Consider the following 21,720-nt stretch of genomic DNA (forward strand, 5'->3'; position numbering starts at 1 on the left):
TCACAGCTATCAGATTGGCAATCAGCAATAAACCAACAAACAATAAGTGTTGGCGAGGATATAGAGAAAAGGGAACCTTCATGCACTGTTAGTGGGAATGCTGATTGGTGCAGCTACTGTGGAAAGCAGAATGGAGATACCTCAAAAATTAAAAATGGAACTACCTTATGACCCAGCGATTCCACTTCTGGGAATTTATCCAAAGAAACCCAAAACATTAGTTCCAAAGAATATATGCACCTCTACATTCATTGCAGTGTTATTTACAATAGCCAAGATTTGGAAGCAGCCCAAGCGTCCATCAGTAGATATGTGGATAAAAACAACTATGGTACATTTACAGAATTGACTACTACTCGGCCGTAATAAAAGAAGAAAAATTTACCCTTTGTGACAGCATGGATGGACCTAGAGAACATTATGCTAAGTGAAATAAGCCAATCAGAGAAAGACAAGTACCATGTAATTCCATTCATATGTGGAATCTAATGAACAAAGTGAACTAGCAAGCAAGATAGAGACAGACTCATAGATAGAGAGCAGGCAGCGAGCAGTGGCTGTGAGGGTGGAGGGATTGAGCAAAAAAAAAAGAGAGAAAGAACTCATGGGCATGGACAACAGTGATTGCAGGGGGAAAAGAGGGAGTAGAGGTGGAGAAGGGTATGGGGGGGAATAAGCGGTGACAGGGAAAAATAAAATAAAGATGAGAAAAAACAAACTCTACCCCCCAGGCCCAGGTCCATATAATGGTCTTGGCCTAAACCCACATTTAGTACATGTATGGTTTGATGTCCACTTTCCTCCTCTGGAACACAAACCCAGAATTCCTTGGGAAAACCACCTTTCCCCAGTCTCAGGCATAGGTTTGGGCTAAAAACTTCCCTTCAAGCTCCTTAGGTTCTGACTGCCTAAACGCAGTGGTCGGCAAACTGCGGCTCACAAGCCACATGCGGCTCTTTGGCCCCTTGAGTGTGGCTCTTCCACAAAATACCGACTTCTGCACATGGGCCACGAAGTTTCAATCGCACTGTACATGCACGCCCGCACGTGGTATTTTGTGGAAGAGTCACACTCAAGGGGCCCAAGAGCCACATGTGGCTCGCGAGCCGCAGTTTGCCGACCACTGGAAACCATCAACATTATGCACCTATCATGGATGACTGATTCAACACATTCCTAATCAAACCCAATGAGATAAATGAAAACATCAGTGGGACTTCTGAGAAATAAAAGTGCTCTTTCTTCTCAACATAGGAGAATATAAAAGTCTGAATGGGAGTAACAATTCCACATTCACAAGGGAAGGGGCTTGAGCTGCTGGGCGAATAGGGAGACTAAGAGCAAAGTCAACACAGTGGGAGGCTGAGCAAAGAAGAAATAGAAACTAGGTCCCTAATGACATTATTTCAGCCACTGGACCAACCCTTATCTGAACCCCTTTTAAATTCTGTAAGCCAAAGAATTCCCCTTATTGTTTGAGCCAGTTTCAATCAGGTTTTCTATCACTTTAAAAAAAAAAAAAAGGAAAGGGAAGGGGGGAAAGTAGGAGGAAGCGGAGGGAGGGAGGGAGGGAGGGACCGAGGGAGGGGAGGGAGGGAGGAGAAACAATAAAAGAGGGCTGATACTATACCACCATTTTACCTCCTCTAAGAGAAATATAGTGGGAGAGGTGCATGAACTCTAGATTTGGTTTGGAACCTTATGTTTTCTGCCAGATAAAAAAGTTAAGTAGCTTCTTACATTATATGCAGAGAAATCTAAATAGAGGATTAACCTATTCCCACTAATCCAACAATGGTTACAATCATTTCTCTTAAGGAAAAAGAAGGAAAGATGGAAGACTATACCCTTGTGTATTAAAACTCACTCAATGAACTTAAGTTAAATGGATCTGAAATAGGTATGCAAGATGTTCCCCATCCCAGAGCTTTTTAAACACCAGTAAGTGCTATTTGATTCAGTGGGAGTTCTGCTAAAGAATGGAAAGGAAAAAAGCAAGCAACTGTTCCAAACCAGAAAGGACACTTTGATTACTGGCATGTGTCTTGGGGCTATACAATAAGCAGCACCACCTTCATAGCACTGAGCTGAGAGAGGAGGCTTCACTGGCTCATGGCCTGTAAACAGAAGATATTTTTAACTCTCTTGCACCTGACTGGAACACAGTCAGCACATACAAATTGTGCTGTGGTGTCATGAATGCTAGCCCCATGCCAAACCTGAAATGAGTACTTTGACCAGTAAATCTTTTACGGTTTTAGCACATTCTCTCTCCAGAGAGACTGTAAATTGGGCCCCCACAAAGTAGCCAGAGCAACTGCCTTCGAAGTATTTGTCAATTTAGCAATACATAGTGATTACACAATTTCATCCATTTTCACTTCCTTAAACACCATCCCTCTCCAGCCCCCAAAGCTATTCCTCAACAGTTATTTTAACTGTGGTGCTCCTCACAGTTAATTTTTTTAAAGTATGTTCCAAATTGTACCATCCAAACAGCCTTCCCTGGATCTCAGGATAAATAATCATGACCAGAGACCCCTCCTATGAAATGCTTCATGCACCTTAACAAAGCCCTAAAAGAATGAGGGTCTTTCTATTAATAAACACCACTTTTGCTTTTTAATCTCGTAATAGAAAGCTATCAATACACCATCTCCCATGACTAAGGAAGCCTACTATCTTCAGTAAGTGCGTGAAACCTTTTCCATTTACAGCTACAGTTCCCTTCCTGGCTATCAGCAGCATAGCTGGGAAAGCATCTTTAAAAGACAGGTTCTCAGGTCCTACCTTCTGAGGCACTGATTCTGTGATACCTACTCCTTGGCCCTAGAGAATCTCTTTTGTGATTTTGTTGGCAAGGCAGAAATCCAGAAAATTTGACCATCTTCCTGATGAATGTTCTCATTGTAATCAAAGGCCCAAATAATTTCACATAAACTCATTAGGTCTTCACAGAAAATCCACTGTCTAAATGATGGCTAAAGGCTCTATGACAGTGGTTCTCAACCTTGGCTGCACATTAGAATCACCTGGGAATCTTTTTAAAATCCTGATTTCTGGGCCTCATCCTCTGGAAATTCTGTTTCTTTGTTACTAATGTTGTGGCCCCACTCCATAACAAAGAAACAGAATTTCCAGAGGATGAGGCCCAGAAATCAGGATTTTAAAAAGATTCCCAGGTGATTCTAATGTGCAGCCAAGGTTGAGAACCACTGCTCTATGAGTTTTCCATTAGAGCTGCCCCCACAGAATGTGTCTCCAGACCTCTGATCTACTTCTAATAATAATTAACACCTGGAATCCAGGGCTACACAGACCCAGAAAAAAAAAAAATACTTCAAGATGAGAAGAGATTTGAAGATAGTGGCATAGGTAAATGCCTGCATCGCCACAACCACAACAAAATTACAACTAAAATACAGAACAACCATCATCCAAAACCACTAGAAAGTTGGCTAAATGGAAGTCCTACAACTAGAGGAGTAAAGAAGAAAGAAAGCTCACTGAGGTGCAGACGTGAGGAATGGGCTGGTCCAGTACCCATGTGTGTGCTTTTTTTTTTTTTAATATGGAACACTTCATGAATTTGCATGTCATCCTTGCGCAGGGGCCATGCTAATATTCTCTGTATCATTCCAATTTTAGTATATGTGCTGCCAAAGCCACTTTATTAATCAGAAGGGAGATTGTCTCTACAGAGGCCGCCTGTGAGGAGCAAGGGATCCCAACCCCACACCAGAGCCTCAGCCCAGGCTCCCAGAGCTAGGAAAAGAAGTCCCCATAATGATGGGCTGTAAAAACCTGTATAGATTGGGACTCAGTGACACAGAGGCTGCTGGACCCAGCTGTTTCTCTTAAAAAGCCGGCACCACAAACTGAACTTGCAAGGTCCTGCTTCCTCTGAGCTCCAGCACCAGGGGGAGGCTTCGGGGAACACAGACACACACAAGGAGAAACTGGATTGTCTAGCATCAGGCTAGGAACTCAGGAGCAGCTTTCTCCCAGAAGGAGGTGCTCGCAGGGATCATTGTTCCTATGCTGGGACCTTCCTGGTCACAGGGCTGACTTGGCAGCTATTTCTGGTTCGCTCTGCCCTGGTGATTCCTTAAGACCCGCCTCATCCAATTTACAATCCCACCCAAGCTGTGTGCAGCAGCTTTTGCATATGAATGGCCTGTCCTTGCTCAGGTTAAACTCTCTCAAACAAGCTGTAGCTGGGTCAGGGAGCCCCAAACTTATCAATAAAACGCCCAAGACCCAGCACCAGCCTACCTTGCTCCATACCTGGGCCTCATCTGGGCACTTCCAAACCTGATACAAAAAGGAATAATCTGCAGATCTCTCTGTAGTTCCTGCTGGGTGGCCCCAGGCAGTGGCTGACCTTGCACCTCCCTGGAGACCCAAGAGCCAATGTAATCCAGTGGTCAGTATCAGACAATACCAGATTACAACTCTACACATCCATAAGTGACACCCTCAACGAGCAGACTCAATGAGCACCAAAGCCCCACTGAAATAAGTCCTACTCCATTGGGGTGTCTCCTACACAGCAGCTCTCCCACTGAAGCTGCAGCTGGTCCTCACAGCCAACTGGCCTGGAAGTCAATTCCTCCCAGTGACACCAATAGCAATCAAGTCTCAACTACAACAAAACTTTGCTCACAGCCAACAAAGGGGTGCACCTAGAGCTCCCAGCTCAGATGACTAGGGAGTCTGAGCCACTGGGTCCTATAGAACACCTACTACACAAGGCCACTCTACCAACTCAAGGAGACATAGCAGCTCTACCCAATATATAGAAACAAACACAGGGAAGCAGCCAAAATGCAGAGACAAAGAAATATAATCACAAATGAAAGTAATGGAAGAAAGCAAACTATTGGATATAGAGTTCAAAACCACAGTTATAAGGTTACTCAAGAATCTATGTATAAAAGGCTAATATGCTAAGTGTCTGACCGTCTGACCAGTCGCTATGACATGCACTGGCCACCACAGGGCAGATGCTCAACGCAGGAGCTGCCATGACATGCACTGGCCATTTACAGAGAAATGGCAACACGGACCTGGCGCCCAAAGAGCAACACTCAGCTTCCCCCAAGCGGGACACAGGCCCCACCACCACCCTGGAGCAACAGCCCACCAAATTGCAGCTGACGCTGCCAAGACCCCATGGTATAAAATGTGGCCCACAGCCCAGCCCAGCCTGGAAACAGTCACTGTGGTAGCCAGGTAATGACATCACGTAGCAATGCCCGGTTTCCTCTCCCTAGCGACTAGCCTCCTTAGAGTTTCTTCAGCCCAGGAACACAATGTGCTTTATAGCCAGGTGCAAACATTTTACACTTTAACCAAATGTCTGTGAAGTGTTTTCCCATGCCTCATCTCATTTGATTCTCACAGAAGTCCTGGAGTAGGTAGAGAGGGGACTTGATGGAATCCTATTTTCTTTTTATTAGCCGGAAAATGGAGATTTAGAAAGCTTAGAAACTTGACCTGACTGAAAAGAAGTAAGAAATGGTGGAACTTGAAAATGACTTCAGGTTTTCTCACTGCCCAGAATATAGTCAAACACTCCTGCAGTTAAATATTTTACCCTTTGTTCTCCCTGCGTGATCTACAATAATAATCTGCTTTGTGTTGATATTTACTGCTGTGTTGCTGACAATTACCTGAAAGAGAAGTTGGGGTGCTTCACTGGGCTGGAAGAAGTTTAGCTACATCAGAAAGCAGGTCTAATTAAGCAAGTTTATATATATATATACACACATACACACACACACATACACACGGCTCTTGCTGGCGCCAATTGCACGCATGTGTTTCAATCTGTCATTGTCAAACTTGAATTTGGTTGGCACTTCTATTATACAGAAACAGTGAATAGCAATATTAAAATATTTCTTCTAATTAATTTCCTTTCAATGTACACAAATTCATGCACCAGGCCACTAGTCATCTATAAACCTCCAAAAAAAAATGAAAAAGGACCAGTCAGAAATTAAGCATACACTGAAATTAAAAATAATATAGAGGGATTCAACAGTAGAGGATTCTGAGAATTAAATCAATGATTTGAAATATGAGGAAGCAAAGAACACCCAACCAGAAGAGCAAAAAGAAAAAAGAATCCAAAAACATGAAGATAGTGTAAGGAGCCTCTGGGACAACTTCAAGCAGACCAATATTCACATTATGGGGGTGCCAGAAGAAGATACAGAGCAAGATATTGAAAATCTAGTTGAAGAAATAATGACAGAAAACTTCCCCTACCTAATAAAAGAGAGTTACAAGTCCAGGAAGCACAGAGTCCCAAACAAGAGGAACCCAAAGAGGACCATACCAAGACACATCATAATTAAAATGCCAAGGGCTAAAGACAAACAGAGAATCTTAAAAATAGCAAGAGAAAAGCAGTTACCTACAAGGGAATGCTCATACAACTGTCAGCTGATTTCTCAACAGAAACTATGCAGGCCAGAAGGGCAAGAAATATTCAAAGTGATGAATAGCAAAGACCTACAACTAAGATATTCTACCCAGCAAAGCTATCATTTAGAATTGAAGGTCAGATAAAGAGCTTCACAAACCAGAAAAAGCTAAAGGAGTTCATTACCACCAAACCAGTATTATATGAAATGTTGAAGGGTATTCTTTAAGAAGAGGAAGAAGAAAAAGATAAAAAAAACATGACCAATATAATGCCAAAAATACATACCTATCAACAACTGAATCAAAATAAACAAATAAGAAATCTAATGAATAGAATAAACTGGTGAATAAAATAGAATCAGAGGCATGGAAATGGAACAGACTAATGATTCTCAAAGGGAAGGGAGGTGGGATTGCGGGAAGAGATTAAACAACTGTCTTATATGCATATCTGCATTACCTATGGTGGAGAGGGGAGGGGGGGGGAGGGACATCTATAATAATCTCAACAATCAAGATTAAAAAAAAACAAAAAACTTCAAGATGCCCAGTGATGTGGCTCAGTGGTTGAGCGTCAACCTAGGAACCAGGAAGTCATGGTTCAATTCCTGGTCAGGGCACATGCCTGGGTTGTGGGCTTGATCCCCAGTGGGGGATATGCAGGAGGCAGCCGATCATGATTCTCTCTTATCATTGATGTTTCTATCTTTCTCTCCCTCTCTCCCTTCCTCTCTGAAATCAATAAAAATTAAAAATAAATAAATAAAACTTAAAAATAGAGAACTAACTTCCTTCTTGCTAATTCCTATTTCTCCTACAGTAATGGATTCTACAAATTTGATCTCCTCATCTGACTAGATCCATAATACTAATATCTTCCAGACTCCTCCTGGGATCCCATCATCCTTAATGTATTTTTTTTTCCATCATTCTTAATTTAAATGTCACCTATGCCCCAGGGAAAAAAAGCCCCAAATCGCTTACTAAATGGTGTAAACATTCTTAAATTGGATTACTTATTTGAGTTTAATTTTAAATCACCGTTCGTGTTTTTTCTCTCAAATGTTGTTGTGATGGGTTCATTAATATTAAGAAAGTATGGAGGGGTCCCAAATTGGCAGCCTCAGCCTGTAGTCATGCTTACTTTGACCCACATAAAAAATTTTATTTGAAAATCTTTAGACAAAACATACACACTTCAGTAGGTCACAATCTCTACCAATTACTACTGTTTCATGCCTGTCCTTTCCACTCATTTGTACTACCTGGCTGGCTCCTTCAGGCAACTGAGTTTGCAACCCAAATTAATATTTCAGGGGGCACTCAAATTAATATTTCAGGGCAGTTCCTACAGATACGTTTTAGTTCCTTCCATGTTTCTTTCACTTACGGTAGAGACATAAGGTGTTTTTTAGTGTCACATAAGCAAAATGCAGCAGAACAAATGGCTAAAGTTCCTCAGGCATTGAAAATGAAAAATGAAAAGAAAGTTCTATTCAGTGTACCCACTAATTTTCATAAAGAATGATATAGTTACTTCATATTATCATTCCTCTATTAACTATAAATTACCTGAGAACAGGGACAGTGTCTTGTTCATCTTTGAGGAAGGGCTGCGCTAGACATCATGGGCTATTCAAAGGGGACACTCAAATTATTTGTCAAGTGAATGATCACTACTATTCAATTCATTATAAACTAAGTTAAATATATTAAAGGATCCAAATTTTTTCCAGGGTCGGTAGAAATGCTGGCTACTAGAAGCCAAACTAATCTGTAGATAAGAGCAGAAGTAGACAAAAGAAAACTGGACAGCAATTCTGAAAATATATTGCAATATGACTAATTATAACCAATAATTAAAAGAGACTTTACTTTGATGGTGAATGCAGTACAGTATGCAAATGATGTTATTGAGGTGTACACTTGAAACCTATATGGGTTTATTAGCGAATGTCACCCCAATAAATCCAATTAAAACTAAATAAAAGTAAAATAAAATGCTAAAAAAGTTTGAAGTCTAAAAGATATTAGCTTAAAGGCATTTTAAGACATAATTTCTTTTCAAGCCTAGCACAGTTAAAATAAGAATGTAAAAGAAAAGAATCATACAAACAAAATCAAATTATCATGGCTCAATAGAAAGGTCAAGAGGTACAAAATAGCACATTAAATCAGTTCTCAGTTCAAAAAAAATGCATGAAATGTTGATCTTCCTGTTTTTCATAAACCATATAATTGTGCTTCCAGAAAACCACCAAGCATCTGCCTCTATGTAGCTATTTCTTTTCATCTTGGAGCTCTCACAAGGAAATAGGGAGTATACTGTGCCAGGATCACTATCTTCTCCAGCCAAAATCATTATGCCTTGGAGCCAATTTCCTCTTGGTAAATTTTGATCAAATTCTTTCAATTTGCAGCTTCCTTAGCGCTAGTAAATGGCTGCACATGTCACAAGGTGGTATACATGTGTATATGCTTAACAATACACACTATAAATTTAACAGTAATGTATACACATCTGCACACAAGTAAACATATATCTATGTATGCAGCTGCATATATATATACCCATGCATATCAGTTCTTATAAGTCTCTGTTTGACTCGCTTATGAATACCACAGTCACGAAACCCATTTGGGCTTTCTTAATCCAGAGATAAGTCTCTGACAACTAACAGTACTTTGGGACACTGCATTAATCAACTCTACCATGCAGCTACAATTTAATATTGATTAAGGTTAATACCAATAACTCTGTAAAGTTGTACACCTAAAATTTACATAATGTTATTAGCCAATTTTACCCCAATAAATTTAATTTTTATTTAAAAAAACAATAATTCTGAAGCAACAAACAGTCCCTCAAAAGTTTGAATCATCAAAGAAAGATCAAATTATGTTCTACTTTTGGTGTAAAAGGTATTTTATAAAAAAATCAATTATTTTAAAAGAACTAGTGATCTATATAGAGTTTATACAATAAATTTTGTCTGAATATTTGATTAACCAGTATACCTTATCTCCCAGTTATTCACATAAAGAAAAATTTTATATGATTCCTCTCTTTTATATATACATATTACATATATTATTAGCAGGGATTTCAGATTAACCACAATACCATATTTTACAAGTATGATGTATAATTTCTCAATCCTTTAAGGGCCAAATTGTTGGCTCTCTAGCTCAGAGGTGGGGAAACTTTTTGACTCGAGGGCCACAATGGGTTCTTAAACTGGACCGGAGGGCCGGAACAAAAGCATGGATGGAGTGTTTGTGTGAACTAATATAAATTCAAAGTAAACATCATTACATAAAAGGGTATAGTCTTTTTTTTTTCAATAGTTTTATTCATTTCAAACGGGCCAGATCCGGCCTGTGGGCCGTAGTTTGCCCACGGCTGCTCTAGCTGTTGTTGTGATTCTTTAAAATAATCCATATTAAATCTAATTCACCTTTCCTGGTGAATCAAGGTCATTATTATGAGAACACTAGAGGCCCAGCACACAAAAATTTGTGCACTGGTGGGGGGGGGGGGGGGGAGTCCCTCAGCCCGACCTGTGCCCTCTCACAGTCTGGGACCACTCAGGAGATAACCACCTGCTGGCTTAGGCCCGCTCCCAGGTGGCAGATGGCAGGCCCGGACGGTGGCCAGATGGGCGGTGGATGGCGCTGTCCCCCCCCCCGCCCCCCGCCGCCCTGGGTTGCACACAGCAGGCCCGGATGGCGGCCGGCCGGGCGGCGGATGGCGCTGCCCCGCCCCGCCTGCAGTATGCAAATTTAACGGCCATCTTTGTTGGGTTAATTTGCATACTCTTCTGATTGGCTGATGGGCGAAGCAAAGGTAAGGTCAATTAGCATATTTGTCTTTTATTAGTGTAGATATTATTCTGTCAATTTTTAAAAACAGTGATATCATTAGGGGATTTTAAGTGAACAGGGCTGTCTGTCCTTAAAATGAATGACTCCAGGATACTGTATCTTTATAATCCTTCTATGGCTTTTGATAGTCTTTTTCCTTACTATACACTTACTATACACACATTTGTCTCATTTTACTATAACCAATGTTGTAAATTCAGTCATGCATTATACACAATTATCCAAATAAAAACTAAAGATGCCTCTATATCTCACATATAAAATAAAGCATATAGTCCCTATGACAGCTACCACAAAATTCAGAACCTCTTTTATAGAGGGAGTGAAGATTGTTATTGGTTTTTTACTATATACCAGGTGGTTGAGGGTGCACAAAATCTGGGACATATATCCATCTATAAATTTACAGAAAATGCAGAGAAATAAAGTAACTTGTGAAACTATGCCATGGGGATATAATCAGCAGAATCCAGTCTGTGGTAATTTTATAAGATAAATAACTCGCCCTGATTCTTCAAATGTAAATTGTAAATGGTGGGAAAGAGGGATGAGAAGAAAGCGGATAAGTTAAAAAGGACTGAAAAGACCTAACAATCACAATGCATAGATTATGATTCAGACAGTTTGAAATGTAAACACTGACTGGTTATTTTATCATGCTAGGGAATTAATTTTTTAGATAAAATAATGGTATTTTGTTTATGCTTTTAAAAATATTTATCTTTTTTAGGAACATACCAAAATATTTACAGATTAAAATATAATGCACAGGATTTGCCTCAAAATAATATACTAAGAGGTAAATGGATGATGGTACAGATAAAACAAGATTGGTGATGAGTTGACAATTATTGAAGGGATGGTGATAGCCCCATGAAGATTCATTATACAATACTTTCTACTTTTGCATATATTTTAAAGTCTCCATAATACAGAGTGCTTTAAAATTAGGCAATTCTGGCATTTGATTTCTAAAAATTAGATCTAAGAATTATACTTTGATTTCTAAAAATGGCTAGTTACAAATTTATAGTCACAAAATAATGCTAAAAGTTAAAGAAGCCATATCATTAAACTTATCTCAATTCTTTAATCTGGCTAAAGGAGTTTCTCACGTTTCAAAACCTTCACTAACACTTCAACATAAATATTACAAACATCTTATATTGCATTATTTTCTTAGAAAACAAAAATTCTCCCAAGGCATGTTGTAAAACAGCACAAAAAGAGCCCAATTTTAATAGTTATAAATTAAAGTAAAAAAAAAAAAATAACGAAAAAGTAAGAAATAGTTCTTAGGCTTTCTTTTTTTTTTAATATATTTTATTAATTTTTACAGAGAGGAAGGGAGAGGGATAAAGAGTCAGAAACATCGATGAGAGAGAAACATCGATCAGCTGCCCCCTGCAAACTCCCCACTGGGGATGTGCCCGCAACCAAGGTACATGCCCCTGACCAGACTCGAACCCGGGACCCTTGAGTCCGAAGGCCGACACTCTATCCACTAAGCCAAATCAGTCAGGGCTTAGGCTTTCTTCAGGAAGTTAAAGTCATTAGGTTAATGGATAGGACTTCAATTGTTTGTTTTTAGTCTTAAGAGTTTGAAGTCACTATTACAGATTTTCTGATTCGGTAAAATATTATTAAGGTTGCCGAAACCAGTTTGGCTCGGTGGATAGAGCGTCGGCTTGCGGAGTGAAGGGTCCCAGGTTCGATTCCGGTCAAGGGCGTGTGCCTGGGTTGCGGGCACATCCCCAGTAGGAGATGTGCAGGAGGCAGCTGATCGATGTTCCTCTCTCATCGATGTTTCTAACTCTCTATCTCTCTCCCTTCCTCTCTGTAAAAAATCAATAAAATATATTTAAAAATATATATATTATTAAGGTTGCCTATTTTCTTCACTATGACCTAGATATACTTAAAACATAAATCTATAACTAATCTCAAAATTATTTCTATTCAATTCTATTCATATATCAATACAAACTCAAATGTTTGAAATAGCTATTTCATCTTTTCTTGACTCTATTGTTCTGACTTCTAAAATGTTCTCAACCCCTAGTTAGGCACTACTCCTAAACCCAAGTTCATTAAATCCAGGATAGGTAGGAGTTGAAAGTAAACAAATGGTTAACTTAGACTTTTAAGATAATAAATTAATTTTTTATTTAAATCAAGCTTCACTGGGACAAATTCTGCCTTTTTTAAAAATAATTCCCATAGGGGCTGACTGAGCTAAAGTTCATGTTAACATTGCAAACATCTCCAAATTTAAAAAATAATATATGCTTTTAAAATACACCTTTAAACACCCAAATTATATGTAATCTATTTTTACCAGTTAATTTTTTCAACTCCTAAAGGGCTCCTTTGATTTAAAAACAGGACTGATGCTCACTGGTAGATTATATCTGATACTATAAGTAATTAGTTGCCCTTCTTTTAAAAAAATGTATAATAATCCAGACTTTTTACTTTTCAATCTGGCTTCTTCATAAATGTTCCTGAAACTTATTCAAGAAATTACATTAAATGTGTTGAGTGCTTTACTTACAACAATATTGTGCTTCTATGGCATTTTCATCATTCCAACAACTTAAAAACATGGTCTAAATGTATACAAGGTCTCCTGAGCCACTGTTAATTCAAGGCTACAAACCATTGTGTGGCTAAATGACTACATCGGACCAGCATAAAGGTTGAGCTGGCACTTCACTTTGCAGGTTTAAATATCTTGGCTCTCCAAAGCTTGTGTGGGGGCTGCAACCTGGCATAAAATTCTCAGCAGGATGCAGATAATTTTTCTGAAAAATGTTTTTAAATGGCTAAGGTTTTTTGCTTTTTAAAAATGTTGAAAAAAGCATACATTAGAACCAGGTTCAAAATATACAAGACTTTTTCCTTTTTATTTTTTTTTAACTGATTTTTTTCTTTTTAGAGAGAGAGGAAGGGAGAGGGAGATGGAAACATTGATGAGAGAAAAAAACAATCGATGGGTTGCCTCCTGCAGGCCCACTACTGGGGATACAGCCTGCAACCCAGGCATGTGCCCTGACCGTAATTGAACCATGACCTTCTGGTTCATGGGTCGATCCATGCATGACCTTCCGGTTCATGGGTCGATGCTCAATCACGGATACACACTAACCAAGTGAGACTTTTTCCTTTTTACTGTGCCTATCCTTTTAGATAAACCAAGAACAGCAAAATAATCCCAAACGTATAGACTTTCAATAAGTACCAAAACCTCTCCTATATGAAATTAAATGTGAATGTGCTGCTTCAAATCATAAAGGGAGCTAGAGGACTGCTTTGAAAACATAAACACTTCCTAAACCCTCTGTAGTTATAATTATAGAATGACCTTGTCATTTTGGCTTCCACACCTCCAGTTTCATTTCCATTTGTCCATTCAAATGTTACTTTTTTTATTCCTTATAACAGCCTTGTGAGATAAGTACTAATATTAGCAGTTTTATCAATAAGTAAATGTATAAATGTTAGGTACCTTAGACAACATAATCTGCCTTGTAATCAATAGAGCTGAGACCAGAATTCAGATCGATCTCACCCATACTCGTTTTCAGTACCTATGGTCTCAGCCCTGGTTATACACTAGAATTGGCTTTCTAAAACCACTGATGCCGAGGCTCTACCTAAATGACAAAATTAGAACCTTTAAGAGATAGGACCCAGACTCAGGATATTTCCAGTTGTCCCCAAGAAAGAACCACAGCATTACACAAAGCACTACAAGATCGGAAGACGAGAAAGAAGGATGGCAGACATGGTTATTATGAAGTTATCTATTTGCAAAGCCATGTTCAATGTCATTTTCTTTAGTACCTTACAGGTAACCATTCCCCACTCCCAAATCAGTAAAAATCAAGAAAAAGTCACTTAATTTTAATATTTGTCTAGATAACGTGCATTGGGAACATAAATCCAAACACCCACCAAAATGTATAAGATAATTCCAGTTCAAACACCCTCTGGATGATTCACAGTTTTATAACCTCTTTACTGTTCTCTCCCATTCATTTCTGCATCACTGGCCTTCGAAAAGAGATTTTTTTTTTTCCTTCTCCCAAAAGAATTAGTAAAGTTAAGTTTTAAATGGTCATTGTTTTCATTCATCACATTAAAGATATTATTAAAATGTCTTCTATTTTCCCTTGTTGCTATAAACAGTCAGCTAACAGTCTACCGATCACTGTTTTGTTTTCTCTGGCTGTTTTTAAGTTTTTCTCATTGTGTTTGGTTTCCTGTAATTTTGCCATGATATATCTAGAAGTGTATTTCTTTCAATATACCTGCTTAGAGTTCATTGGACTTCCTGAATCTGAGGAATTACATTGATTAATTTTTGTATGCTGGATACATTCAGTTCTTTCAAAACAATCTATATCCTATCTAATAAAAGACAAAAAGGGTAATTAACCGTACCTCCGCTACGTTTCCCATTGGCTAATCAGCGAGATATGCAAATTAACTGCCAACAAAGATGGCGGCCAGCAGCCACGCAGCTGAAGTGAGCAGGAGGCTTGCTTGCTCCAGTGATGGAGGAAGCCAAGGTTCCTCGCCTGCCGCAGCCTGGCTCTGAGCTCTGAAAGCAACAAAGTTTTAATTATAGAAGCTAAACAAACCCCAGATACCTGCTTTCAGCCAGCCGCGGCCTCAGAGCTGGAGCGAGCAGGATGGCAACAAAGTTTCAATTATAGAAGCCAAACAAACCCCAGATACCTGCTTTCAGCCAGCCGCGGCCTCAGAGCTGGAGCGAGCAGGATGGCAACAAAGTTTCAATTATAGAAGCCAAACAAACCCCAGATACCTGCTTTCAGCCAGCCACGGCCTCAGAGCTGGGAGCGCCAGTGACAACATCAAAGTTTCAATTATAGAAGGTAAATAAATCCCAGAATAAAGAAAAAAGATAAAAAGGAGAAGCTGGGAGCTTCAGTTGCCGGCCAGCCTGAAAAGGGCCCTCAGCCCCTCACCCAGACTGGCCAGGGACCCCAGTGGGAACCCCCACCCTGAAGGGGGTGTGACCAGCTGCAAACAGCCATCAGCCCCTCACCCAGGCTGGCCAGGTACCCAAGCAGGACCCCTACCCTGATCCGGGAGACCCTTCAGGGCAAACCAGCCAGCCCCCACCCGTGCACCAGGCCTCTATCCTATATAGTAAAAGGGTAACATGCAAACTGACCCTAACAGCAGAAAGACTGGGAATGACTGGTCACTATGACACACACTGACCACCAGGGGGCAGACGCTCAATGCAGGAGCTGCCCTCTGGTGGTCAGTGTGCTCCCACATGGGGGAGCTCTGCTCAGCCACAAGCCAGGCTGATGGCTGCCAGTACAGCGGTGGTGGTGGGAGCCTCTCCTGCCTCCTCAGCAGTGCTAAGGATGTCCGACTGCAGCTTAGGTCTGCTCCCCGCTGGCAAGTGGACATCCCCCGAGGGCTGCCGGGCTGCCAGAGGGATGTCTGATTGCCAGCTTAGGCCCAATCCCCCGGAGAGCAGGCCTAAACCAGCAGGTGGTCACCCCCTGAGGGGTCCCAGACTGCAAGAGGGCACAGACCGGGCTGAGGGGCCCCAATTTTTGTGCACCGGGCCTTTAGTATATATATAAAAAGCCTAAGCGATAGTCTGACTATTCTCCTGGTAGCTACGACACGCAATGACCACCAGGGGGGAGATGCTCCAACCAGTAGAGGAGAGAGCCCAATTCCTCATGGAATCGGCATGAGTTAGGTTGCTGCTGGGGCACTGTTGGCTCCAAATCTGTTTCACCTGCAACCCGGACTCAGAGATCAGTATCTACCTGATCCCCACAGGCCAGGCTGAGGGACCCCACCAGGCCTCTAGTTTTACTATAAATATAACAAATATAGAGACGGCTTCACAAAGCCAAAATGTATAGCTCAATATTAAAAAAAAAACCAACACTCTAAGTTAACCAGTGCATTCTATCTCCCAGAATAATATCCAGCGCATTCATTGTCCAAGTGAAGCTAACAAGTCTAATTCTAAGACTTTCACTCATGATGTCAGACTTTCTCTTCTTCTAGTGTTCTGACACTGGTTGGAGGTATTGAGAAACACTAGGGAGACCTGAGAACAATGCCAGCAGAGCAGAAGGCAAAGCAAAGTACTGATGACATCGTTTGAGCCCTAAAACCAGTCATCCTCCAAGCTATCTTTACCCGTGGTCTTTTTGGTTATGTGACTCAATAAATTCTCTTTTTACTTAAGCCAGTGTGGTTACATTTTCTGTCACCTGAATGCTACCAGGTTCTAACTGCTGCAATTCATCATGTGGTTTCCCTTCTTAAAGTATTTCTCCTTCATCCAAATTGTGTTACGTTTCCTTTGGATCGGCCTTTGAAACAGGTGGAGAATGTGAAATAACTTAGAGATCCTGAGGGAGTATAATCAACAATCAACTGTATATTTTAAAATGTATAATAAAAATTTGACTCCCCTAAAAAATGAATATATATACATGAAGTTTATAACTATTTCCAGAAGTGTACTTAATAGCAGGTGGCTAAAAAGTAAAAGCTTCAAACATTTCTGGAATCCTCAATACCAAAGGGGGAGAAAAACATCTTCAGATCATAAACATCTCACAAAAGCTTCAATGTCTTTGTAAACCATGTATTTTTAAAAAAGAAAAGAACAAAACCTAAGGCTGAAGCAATTTCTTAAAATCACAGCCTAATCTATTAATGAACAATATCTAGCTCTATATTCTAAATCGATGACCACGTTGCCTCAATCTACGTCTGTATTTTCTACTATTGGCCAATGCAAACTCTCCTCCAAGAAAACTGGTTCACTCAGTGCTTCCATATGCCATCCTTGGTCTGTGATGATTCTCTGTAGCTGTCTTTGTGCCCACAGTGCCACCCCCTCCGTTCATCTTCTGAAGCCTCCTCCTGCTTAACGACCTTCCTCCTCCAGCAACCCTCAGATCACCACAGGCTTAAGCATCACTACTTCATCAGAACCCCTGTACCATTAATGTGGTATTTGGCATAGTCATTCATTAAAAAACAAAAACAAAAAAAACCTTAGCGTGTACTTACTAAGTGCCTGTACCACAAATAATAATAAAAATACATAAAAACCCAACTCTTTGAGGAGAGTGGAAAGGATAGGAAGCAATAAGGGATGACAATGAGAGATGACCAACCAAAACCAAATAATTTTGAAAGCGGATCATTAAATGACTCCTCTAGATAACCAAACTCTTGAGCTACCATGCTTCACACTCAACCCAGTACCTCATTTTCCCAAAAGCATTTTTACATTTTCAATCTAGTAAATCAAAACTAGCAACATCTGCTGAACGTTATATTTGCCATTGGATTTCAAAAATAACTTGGGTTGCCTTTTTTTTCATTTGTCTTATGAGAGTGAACATTTTGAATGTACCTTGTTTGTACTTTCAAGATGTTCTGTTTTTCTACAACTGTGCTTTTAAAGCCTTGTTTATAACACAAGTCTTCAAAATTATATGTGTATATATTAATACTCCTTTCCTTAATCCAAAATTGATCATAATAGCAACACCTTTGGAAAAATAGATTAAATCATAAATCACCATTTTTAAATCAGGTCACTTCCACTGTCTCCCTGTAGGAAGTACATTTTACAAAGAATAATGACACCAATATTCTTCCTTCTTCATAAAATGTTTCCATGGCTGAGGAGTAAAAACAGATCATGGTAGAAGTACAAGTAGAGTTTTTAATTCATTGGTACATAAACAAATTTTGCATTGAAATTTCTGGTAAGTTTCTCATATTCACAGACAACCGTATAGTGATAACCAGAGGGAAAAGGGATGGAGGGCGGGGAAGAAGGTATAGGGGGATAAATGGTGATGGACAGAGACTTGACTTGGAGTGGTGAACACACAATACAATATATAAATGATGAATTACAGAATTGTACACCTAAAACCTATACAATTTTATTAATCAATGTCACCCCAGTAAATTCAATTAAAAAGAAAAAATAAACTACCTCTGAAAAGCAGAGTGGAGCTATCAGCAATCTTACAAGACAAAATTTAGAATTTGAGATCCATCAGGGCAAAGATCCACACTGTCTGGGTGATTTAATGTTTGAGAAATTATGACATTCTATCTTAAAATATTTTAAAGATTAAGGCACTTAAAAGTGTCTAGGAATTGCCTGGCTAGTGTTTCTCAGTGGTTAAGCATTGACCCATGCACTAAAAGGTCACCAGTTCGATTCCTGGTCAAGGCACATGCCTGGGTTATTGGCTTGATCCCCTGTTGGGGTGTGCAGGAGGTAGCCAATCCATGTTTCTCTCTCATCGATTTTCCTCTCTCTCTCCCATCCTCTCTCTCTATAAAATCAATAAAAACATATTTTTTTTTAAAAAGTATCTAGGAACACTGACCGCTCCAGACTCTTGGATGAAAACCCTAAAGAGCTCTACCTCAGGAACAGCAGTGAGCCAGAGGGAGCCAGACCCTGACCAAAGCTACAAACCAGCCAAACTCAGCAGGGTGCCCATCTGGATTAGGGTGATCTGCCAACATCTATATGCCTGTGAGAAGGGACAATGAACCCTCTCTCTAGAATAAGAGAGCATCATTTGGAGCCTCTATAGCTTTTTTAAAAATATTTTTTTATTGATTTCAGAGAATGGATGGGAGAATGAGAGAGGGAAAGAGGGATAGAAACATCAATGATGAGAGAGAACCATTGATTGGCTGCCTTCTGCACCCTCAATCACCTACTGGGGACTGAGTATACAAACCAGATATGAGCCCTGACTGGGAATCAAACCGTGACCTCCTGGTTCATGGGTCGATGCTCCACACTGGCCAGGTGGAGCCTCTATGTTTTTAACTGAACTGTCTGATGTTCATTCAAAACTATTAGAAATACCAAATACAGTACCACATGGTTGATAACCAAAGAAAAAAGCAGGCAAAACAAATAGACCCAATAATATTCCAAATACTAGAACTGACTCATACGGACTTAGAAATAAGTATAATCAGCATGTGCAAGAAAATGGAGAAAATTATAGATGAAAAGACAAATTCACCAAAGAGTTTATGGAAAATAATCAAACAGAATTGAAAAAGATTTTACCTAAAGTTAAGAACTCATTAGAGGGGTTTCATAGCAGATTAGACATGGCAGAAAACAATACACTAAGATAAGTTAGGCATTATCTACTTGTGCTAGTTATTCATTTATTGCCTCTCATCTCCCAAATCTACTTTTCTTTGTCCTATTTATGAAACGGGGGTTGGATCTTGTAAACATTTTTTTCCTTTACCAGCTGGTGTTTAGCTTGTCAATGAAAGTGATGAAGGGACAGTACGAGGCATAACAGAAGAGAAGCTTCTTATCCTAGTTCTGGTGAACTTTCTATAGCTGCGCCTATAGTACAGCTGCCAGAGGCATGTAGGAGACCAGTCGTGCTCACCCTTCCGCCTATTTAACTGCACCCAGCCCATTTCTACTCTCCAGCCCTGGCCAACCAGAACCCAGTGGGCCACACACCAGTGAAGGTCTCCACCATCCATGGGCTACAGCCACACCCTCTCCAGTCCAGAGGTCAGAGTCTCAGCATTAGTGGTAGGGGGAGATGTGAGGGAGGATCTTCCAAGTTTGTTCCTTCTTGGGTGTCCTCCCTCAGCCCTGGGGTAGCTACTCTATACAATCGCTATTCTTACATTCTTTAGAATTCTCTTTTGCTCCTTTAAATTGTTAATAATTCTCTATATTCAATTTTCCTATTCAAATTACTAGTACGGTTTCTGTCTCCTACCTGGAATCCAATTGATAAACTTTTTAAGTTTCATTTTAATTTTAACTTGTTTGTTCTTTCAAGATGTTGTTTTTCCACAATTGTGCTTTTAAAGCCTTGTTTATAGCACATGCCTTCAAAATTATATGTGTATGCATATGTATATATATGAATAGTCCTCTCCTTAATTCTCTATACATGTGACCCAATAAGTCCACTCTTCAGCAAATACCCACCGGAAATGCACACATACTAGTATATTCACTGAGATATGTACCACTTACAGGAGCACTATTCACAACAGCAAGAAACTAAAATAATCCAGATGGTGATCAATAACAATGGATAAAGAAACTGTGATATGTTCAGTTTATATAGTTTATATATTCAGTTTACATTGCTCAATACTATGAGCAATGAGCATACAACAACAACAAATTGTATAGGTGAAGTTCACAAATAAATGTTGAGTGAAAAAAGTCAGACATATAAGTCCATACTTGATTCCATTTGTAGAAAGACTGAAAAGAGACAAAACTAATCATGGTAGTGTAAGTCAGCAAAATGTTTACCCTTGGCAAAAATGGTCACAGTGACGGAGGGGGCATGAGTAGGGCCTCTGGACACTGGGAGTGTTCTGTTTCTTGATCTAGGTACTGGTTACGTGGTGTGTTTACTTTCTAAAATTCACCACGCTATACACTTGTGATTTGTACACTCTTCTGTAGTATATTATTCTTCAATAAGTTACACCAAAATATCAAGTACTTATAACCAATCAAATAATGTTTCTAACTCCCTGGCACCTCCCAAATGTGGATCTGATAACTGCTCCTCCTACACAGCCCCACAGCACCCTGTGCATATACCTCTACCCAGCACGTATCACCCATGGCTGCAATTCTATGCACTTATCTGTCTTGAGCGCTATGTCCAGCTTGAAGGCTAACGATGAAACTTTTATAGGTCTCAAATGAAGCATTAATAGATATCTGAACAATGACGGAGCACTCTATTATAAAGATATTACAGGCCATGGACATGGAAGTGTCTAGGACTAGGAGCACCACATATCTGGGCAGCATTTTTCAACAGTGGGCCATGCACTCCATACCAGCTTCACACATTCTTTGCATCTATTTCGTGTCTACAGGGCATGAGCACTAGTTTGCAAGGACACATTCAAAAGATGTCTTTCTGCAAGTAGTACAGTGAAGAGCAGGGGAAGAGAAGTGACAAAGCATTAGTACAATACTTTTTTCTATGCTAACATTCCACGCTAGCAGAAGAGTCAAGAATTATACAACATGGGCAGTGCCTGCAGTAGCAGTAGCTCCCCCAACCTGAAGATGATTGTCTCAAAGACAAAACTGCCCTCACCTTCTTCAAATTAGGACAGTGATTCTCAACCTTGGTTGCACATTAGAATCACATGGGAATCTTTTTAAAATCCTGATTTCTGGGCCTCATCCTCTGGAAATTCTGTTTCTTTGTTATGGGGTGGGGCCACAACATTAGTAACAAAGAAACAGAATTGCCAGAGGATGAGGCCCAGAAATCAGGATTTTAAAAAGATTCCCAGGTGATTCTAATCTGC

The 21,720-nt window shown here is 39.9% G+C and overlaps 1 protein-coding gene and 1 non-coding gene across 3 annotated transcripts in view; both read right to left on the reverse strand.

The window, feature by feature from the left end:
- Positions 1-21,720, reverse strand: part of BABAM2 (BRISC and BRCA1 A complex member 2) — a 357,703-nt gene that overhangs the window by 260,766 nt on the left and 75,217 nt on the right. The gene's annotated exons all lie outside the window — the stretch shown is intronic.
- On the reverse strand, positions 3,566-3,669 carry LOC118669602. The gene has a single exon (XR_004972054.1). It is a non-coding gene; the product is annotated as a U6 spliceosomal RNA (small nuclear RNA).

This window comes from Myotis myotis, unplaced genomic scaffold (genome assembly GCF_014108235.1).
Source record: "Myotis myotis isolate mMyoMyo1 unplaced genomic scaffold, mMyoMyo1.p scaffold_m19_p_14, whole genome shotgun sequence".
Taxonomy (NCBI): Eukaryota; Metazoa; Chordata; class Mammalia; order Chiroptera; family Vespertilionidae; genus Myotis; species Myotis myotis.